The sequence below is a fragment of the Siniperca chuatsi genome, linkage group LG16, assembly GCF_020085105.1.
Source record: "Siniperca chuatsi isolate FFG_IHB_CAS linkage group LG16, ASM2008510v1, whole genome shotgun sequence".
Taxonomy (NCBI): Eukaryota; Metazoa; Chordata; class Actinopteri; order Centrarchiformes; family Sinipercidae; genus Siniperca; species Siniperca chuatsi.
In genome coordinates this window covers 27,182,302-27,189,513 of record NC_058057.1, presented here as the reverse complement: position 1 = coordinate 27,189,513, position 7,212 = coordinate 27,182,302, and the positions used below count along the sequence as shown (strand labels likewise).

General features: G+C 41.2%; 1 long non-coding RNA gene across 1 annotated transcript; it reads right to left on the bottom strand.

The window, feature by feature from the left end:
• Positions 1–204: 204 nt before the first annotated feature.
• LOC122862620 lies at positions 205–6,401 on the bottom strand. Its single transcript, XR_006374818.1, has 3 exons — positions 6,183–6,401; positions 3,539–3,964; positions 205–805 (listed from the first exon to the last, which is right to left on the bottom strand). It is a non-coding gene; the product is annotated as an uncharacterized LOC122862620 (long non-coding RNA).
• Between the last annotated feature and the right edge of the window lie 811 nt (positions 6,402–7,212).

The following is a 7,212-nucleotide window of genomic DNA, read 5'->3' as shown; positions in this document are numbered from 1 at the left end:
CTGTCAATAAGCTGTGCTCTCTGCTCCAAAACCAACCACGTTTAACTGTATTCATTTTCTGCCAACAGACAGTGAAGAAATCGCCGGTAGCTAGTGGTTAGCTGTTGACGGGCAGCTGGCTGGTGTCTGCAGACTGCGCTGACTTGTGATCGTTAGCTTATTCGGGAATCACCTGAATGTGTAAACTCAAGCTCGCGTGTCTGTTTTCTGCAGCAGAGGCGTCGTACATTGGTACGCGATGTCGCCGTCCTGCAGAAGTGCTTCTGTCGGTTACTCATACACGTCCGTGTGGACGGTGGCGTCACTTACTGATCGTGAGCAGTTTTATTTCAGACCCTCCGCTGCGCTTTAGCTTCAGAAATGCTCAAGTTTACTCGAAATGCTTGGGTAAATGTAACGTTAGCTTGTGTGGACGCTACCACAATACCTGATCAATAAAAGAGCTCCTGAAAAGCTATTCGATTCAGAAAACAGCTACACCACCCCCACGCGGCTGAGGAATGAAGTAAAACTAGTACTGCCCAACACTGGACATGACTAAATGAACATTTTAGGCTAAAATTCAATTGAAAGTATCGTTTTATGTGAAGAATAAAAACCCATTTGATGTGAGTATTTCTGAAAACATATTTTGCGTATATCTACATCCAGTATGAGGACATGATCCAACTGCCAGCTGAAGCTGCACATCGTCATGAGGTGTTGGCTGAAAGTGTTGACAGGCTTCTTCCTCACACCGTCCTTCCATCCTGCTCTCTTCTGTCTCCGTCCATTATTTCACCCATCTGTCTTCGGCTGTCAAGAGCTGTTTGATAACGTATAAACGCACACACACACAAATAGATTCACACATGCACATATAATAGACATGCTACAAACAGACTCATAAAACAGACACCTATGGGCGCACACACACACACACACACACACCTCTGCCATTATGCCTCTACCTTGGGAACATGTTTGTCCCGCAGCCCATTTTATTGGCACAATCATTGGCTGTGTCACAGCAGGGACAGAAATGACCCATAAGCACTGGGGTTGGTGAGTGTGTTCAGAAATAAAACTCGCCTCACCTCCTCTGTGACTTCAGAGAAAATCCTTAACGAGAACTAACGAGAACAAAACTCAGCATGTTTTTATATCACACAGTTGGTCCAGAGCTTGATAATTATTATTCCATCTTTTAAAGCCAATACACAAAAATTAGAAATGGTTGAATAATTTGGGACCTTTGTATTTTAGGACATTTTATGTTAGCTGTACATTTCTCATGCAATATAATCACGAAACACAATGGCAGAGCCTCCCATCAGGCTGCGTAAAAATGGCTTGTTTTCTTTTTTCAAAATTTGAAAATACAGATAGATGTGGAGAACGTGTGGTTAATTCGATGTACATACATATAAATTTGATGTAACTGCTGCCGGTTTCTCTAACGTTCTTAAAGGGGTAGCAATTTAGTATTGCACTTTCATGAAGTTGGGAGACTAGCGAGAGACAATAAATACTATTAGGTATCCATTAGGCCGCATTCATGTCACATAGAAGTTACAGTAAATATTAGTTTCCGACTAGTGCCTGTCAAAGCTGTCTTTCCAGTGGAGAAATGGAGAGTCTGAAAGTAGCCTCTCGTGGCTGTCAGCTCTGACTACCAGCTTTATGTGGCTGTTGCTGCTACACTGAGGTGGTCCGGTGGTCAGTCAGTCTCCCCCGCGACCCCTGACCCCTGACCCCGGCCTGACCCACACAGTACCATGGCAGATTGTGAAATAGTCGCAAAATTTAATCTACAGATTCGTGTACATGGACACAATTGTTTTTCGTGACACTTTAGCTTTCACTTTTAGTCAAGTTAGCAATAATAAATATGCAACGTCGGGTGAGACTTTTAAAATAAAGCTTGCTGAGAAACATTTCAGGTGACGGTCGCAGTTTGGTTCGGTTTACGCACCAAAACTACGGACTTTGTCACTCTTTGTACTACGATTGTCCTCAGTAGTTTGAAAGTCAAGCTGAGTGTTGGAAAATTTGTGTCCTCACGAATCTATAGATTCAATTTCATGACTATTTCACCAACTGCTGTGAGAGTGGGTCGGCCTGACGCACTGTGTCCACGAGGCCGTGCGTCCTACAGTCGCTGCCCCCCACTCTTATCTGGCATGTTTTTTAAATATGCTGTGAGGGAGAATTTGAATTCTAGCAGAATTTGAGAGTGTTGTTTCCCTTTCAACTGTAAATGTGGCAGCGAAAGTGAAATTTCCACCCTTGATGCGGACTGTGATGTATCGCCGTGATACTTTTCTAAGTACATATTACTACCGAACACTGCTGACTAATTCATTTCTTCCTGCACTTTCAAGGTGTTAACCAAGGACAACTGAACGGTTTTGTCATTGTTTCAAGGTGCAATTAATCAGAAAGCTGAAAAGGCTGTCAAACCTGTGAGGGCCGGTTTCATCCACCGACAAAGTGTGAATGTTCTGTTATAGAGAGCAAGAAATGAACGTAATCATCGCAGCTGGTGAAGTCTGACAGAAGCCCTAGCGTAAGCTGTGTAGAAGCAAGAGAAGGTAATTAATTAAAGTGGAAATAGACCTCGTATGTGGTTGTTTTCTTTAAGGAAACCAGATCAAGTTTGGTGGCAAAATGAGCTGTCACATCAGCTGAAAGGGAAAAACAAGGCTGCTTTTTCTTCTGCAGCCTCTCCACCCTTCAGTACTCCATTTCTTCTTCCCATTCTGTCTTGCTTAATCGTTTAACTTCTCTATTGGATTTTTGTTAACTCGTTTCAATTGCTGTTTTTCTTCTTTCATTACGGAAAAAAAAAAGTTCTTCTTTTTATTTGTCCATTTGTAATTGTAACTCCTCTTCCACCCTCATCCTTTAAAGACCTTCCTCCTTCACTTTGACCTCCCTATTCTCATTCTCCTCATTGCTTCTCACTGCATCACCCTTTTTCCTCAACTTCATTCTTCACCTCCTTTTCTTCATCCCAATTTTCCTCCTCCCTTCTCCCCTCAGTTCCTTTTTATGCCTTACTATTAGATTTTTCAACCTCTTCTCGTTCCGCCCCTTTCCTTTTGTTCATCCTCGTCCTCTTCTCATTCCTCTTTCATCCCCTTTCCCTTCTTATTTCTCATCATTTCCTTTGTTTCAGTTAAATTGTTTCCAACATATAATCCAAGTTTTCAAAATATTAATTTGGCTGCCAACGACGAGTCATCAGAGCAGAGCTGCACTGTGACAGTAATAAAGAGGGAAGGGAAGTTAGAAGTTAAATGCTGTAAAACGTCGCACTAAACCATGAAAACCAGAGATGTTCCACTGCGACAGCGCCTTCCTGGAGCAGGGACTTTTCCGAACTACTGAGCTGTGGCCATAACACATGGCCTATAAAATGAAACTAAAATATAGTTGAATTTCTCTGTAAATTGATGATGATATGAACAGGTCTATTAATTATTAATTCATTTTATTATGGTTGTGTAGTTACATCTTAGTTGATTTCTAACACAGGCTATTTAAATTTGCTTACAAAGTTCTCTCCTTTTTGCTCTCCATTTTTCTTGATCCTAACCACCTGTTTGTTCTTCCGGTTCTGCCTCTTCTTTTTATCACCATCTTTATCTTCTGATCCAACTCTTTACTTCTAACTTTTCCTACACCATCATCTCATCATCATCCTCTTCATTGTCCTGCTTCTTCTCTTCCCATTCCTCTCCTCCTCATCCCCTTTTCTTCATCTGCGCGCTCTGTTTTTCTTCTTTTACACCACTTCCTCTTTCTGTCCTTTGGATAACACTCTTCCTCACCACCTCCTCCCTCCTCTCGTTTTCCCTTGCTTCTTCTTACTTCATATTTCCATCTTTTTATCCTTCACACACACACACACTTCATCCCTCATCCCTGTCAGCTGCTGCTGAAAGTCCTGACTTTCTTCTTCGTGCTCCGAGCAGCTCGCCTGTTGAAAACAAGTCACAGTGGGTAAAGTCATTAGACGAGATGGATGTGTTTGGAAGTGGATGAGAGGCCGTCTGGAGCCAAAACACCAGCATGACTCATCTCTCCGTCTTTATCTCTGCAAAGTTCAGCTGTAAACAGGAAAACACTGAGACTGAGAGCCCTGTTACTGACTCCTAGAGGAGAAGCTGCTCATTACAGCACACGTGACCAAAAGTATAGACACACCAAGAGCCTGACCAAAAAATAATCCTGCATCAATTATAACCATGCTTTGATATGTCTCCTAATATTAAAAGAAATATATACATTTTTGACTAATTTTTTCAGTTTTTTACAACGGAGTGTTAGGGACACTGGCAGGGGGAAAAAGATTTGGAAGAATAAAATTGAAATATTAAAAAAATAAAGTTGTGTACATTTGCCTAAAGTTCCCATCTTTGAGGCGTATTCAGGAAAAGCTAAAACATGCACAAAAGCCATTTATTTCTCTCAAAATCATGACTTGTAATATCTCGAGTGTAAAGTCATATTACATCTTATTTCTAGCGATCTTGACTTTTTCCTCAAAATATTGCATCCTTTATTCTCGAAATCTTCGTCTTCTGCGTCCCTCTTTTAATTCTGCGTTCTAGTTTTTGGATGATCAACATTAGATGCAAAAAATACAATCGAGAGGAAACTGTAAATACAAAAACAAAGAAAAATAATAAGTACGTCAGAAAATAGTGTACACGCAAAGTAGTGTAATCCAAAATGATGACTAAGTGTGACCTTTGGGAAGCTTATAACAGTTTTCCTTCAAACTGTCAGCGAGGTGTTGGATAAAGTCCACCAACTGTTGTACAGTAAGGTGTTCTTGTATTTATGTCCATCCTCTGTATCAAAACCAAGTAACCGATCAAAATCAGTTAACCACGAAAAGGACTCGATGCATTTTACCGGACAGATTTAGTTAGAAGAGTCCGTTTTGGAGGAAAGGTTAGCTGATGGCTCACAGATTTCAATTTAAAAAAGTGCACATTGACCCCTGCTCCAAATGTTATTTGTAAGGACTGGAAATGTTTTATAAGTTAAAATGTATTTAACAGAGTTTGATCTTCATCCAGCATTTATTTCATCACAGTAGAAGTAGCTATTTGCATCTCCACAACAAAACTACCAGTTTTTATTGATCATTGCAAAAACAGCTTTTGTTGTCATTTGTCACAAACCTTTTTTCTGCCAGTACAGAGGCCTTAGAGAGCAAGATTAGAAACAAAAAAAGGTCGAGAACAGCCTTGAATGAAGCTCATCTGGATATGTAGTAAAAGTTGTTAAAGATGGAAGAATTGAGAAAAATACGTTACAAAGAGAAAAACATTTTTTTAAGTCTTTAATCAGTTTCATCACATCTTGTGAGGGCAGAAAACTAACCTGAGCATCAGGTGTCTGGTTGAAAAGATCATTCACATTGTCTTATAGAGGGCTGGGGGATCAGTCCACATTAATATTCACCTACTCAGTGAAACACTAATGAGTCATCGCGTTTGTTAATGGGAATCCATTCAGGAGCACCACTGCAGTCAGGGACTTCAATGAGTCACTATCTCAATTTAATAGAAAATGAAACTGTTGAAAGCGTACAAAGGACAGACAATTAAAGGTTTACTTTATTGACCAACAAACTCCCAGAAAAACCAGAATGAACAGTGAATTTGAGGATGAGGGATATTTTTTAAACCAGAACTCAGATGTGTTAACCTGTTCCCTTGACCATTTCGAAGAGCCAGAACCTGATTGTGTTGCTCTCCTTTCCAACTGAGGGTCTCTTGAGGATGGAAACAGCACATTACAGCACATACACTTACTGTTTGACCCTAACCAAGGGCAAATGATGAGAGGCTGCCAGCAGAAACGGTGGAGCACTGAATTAGTTTTTAAGGACAACTTTGGCTCTGCTGAGGTTGGGTGGATCAGTTAATCAAATGGGTAGTCATCGCTCGACCACGTCTCTGTAACGGTCATAAACTATCATCATCAGAGGCAGTGAAGTCAAATAAAAGACATGTTTGGTCATAAACGCTCAGGTGGTCCAGCACCGCCGCGTGAGCGGTATAAAGACATGAAGTGAGAAGCAAACGAATGGATTTCCTCCGAGGTAAAACAGAGGCACAAACTGATTACCACAAACACAACAAAGTGACACAACACCGAGAAGAGAAAAGAAAAGGCCAAACCTGTCGTAGCGGGGTGCTATGTAGAGGTATGTGGACCCAAAAGCAGATGACGAGGAAGCGGTCTCAGGGTGAAGTAGCCGGATGACTACCGTGTTTATTGTGGGGTGGAATGCAGGCATGTACAGGCAGAGGTGAGCAGACAAAATCCAAAATCCAAGAATCCAAACAAGGTCCACGGGAGAACAAAGAATCCAACACAACAGACCAGACAAGACAAGGCTCGGCAGGAACAACACCATGTGTACAACGATAATCCAACACTGAACAAAGAAAAGACCCAGACTAAATACCCTCGGGGAGGTGAGACAACGAGACACAGGTGCAAACAATCAAGGACGGGCCAACAATCAAAACTGGAGGGAAAACACAGACAGGAAGTAAAAACACAAGACACACGGGAAAGAGAATACTACAAAATAAACCAGGAAGTGACAATACCAAAACTACAACAAAACCTTTCAACAAGTGGGGTCAAAACAAACTGTCCAACACTCAGGCTGAAGAATTTTAAGTCTGTGGTGCTTAGGCAGAAAACCCAGAGATGTCCAGCTGCACCAAGATTTATTTTCCTTCACCTTTTTTGTGCATATTACTTTTATAATCAGAAACTTATGTCCAGTGTCGAGAATGACTTTCATATGTTGATCATTTTAATGATCTTAATGATTCTGAAAAAAAATGTGCTTAATTTATTTGGTAAGTTTTATATTAACGTCAGATTTTTGGTGTGTATTATTATTATTATTATTAAAAGTAGAGGAGACTGAATTTCATTGTATTGGTGGCCGTGCCCTCAGCTTTGAAAGGCTGTGCCCGGCCCTGCTAGCAAGTTTAAAATAAACACTAAACACGTCCCTTGCTGGTGGACATAGCTGTAATTTTGCTGCACTTTCCTCCTTTTAACGTCCTCCCCGTCACCGCCACCTTTTCTCTCCTGTTCGGCCACGTGCACTCCACGCACTGACTGAACGCCGCGGTGATCTGTATGTGCATGCGACCAATCACGTGTGATGACAGGCAGCGATCATAC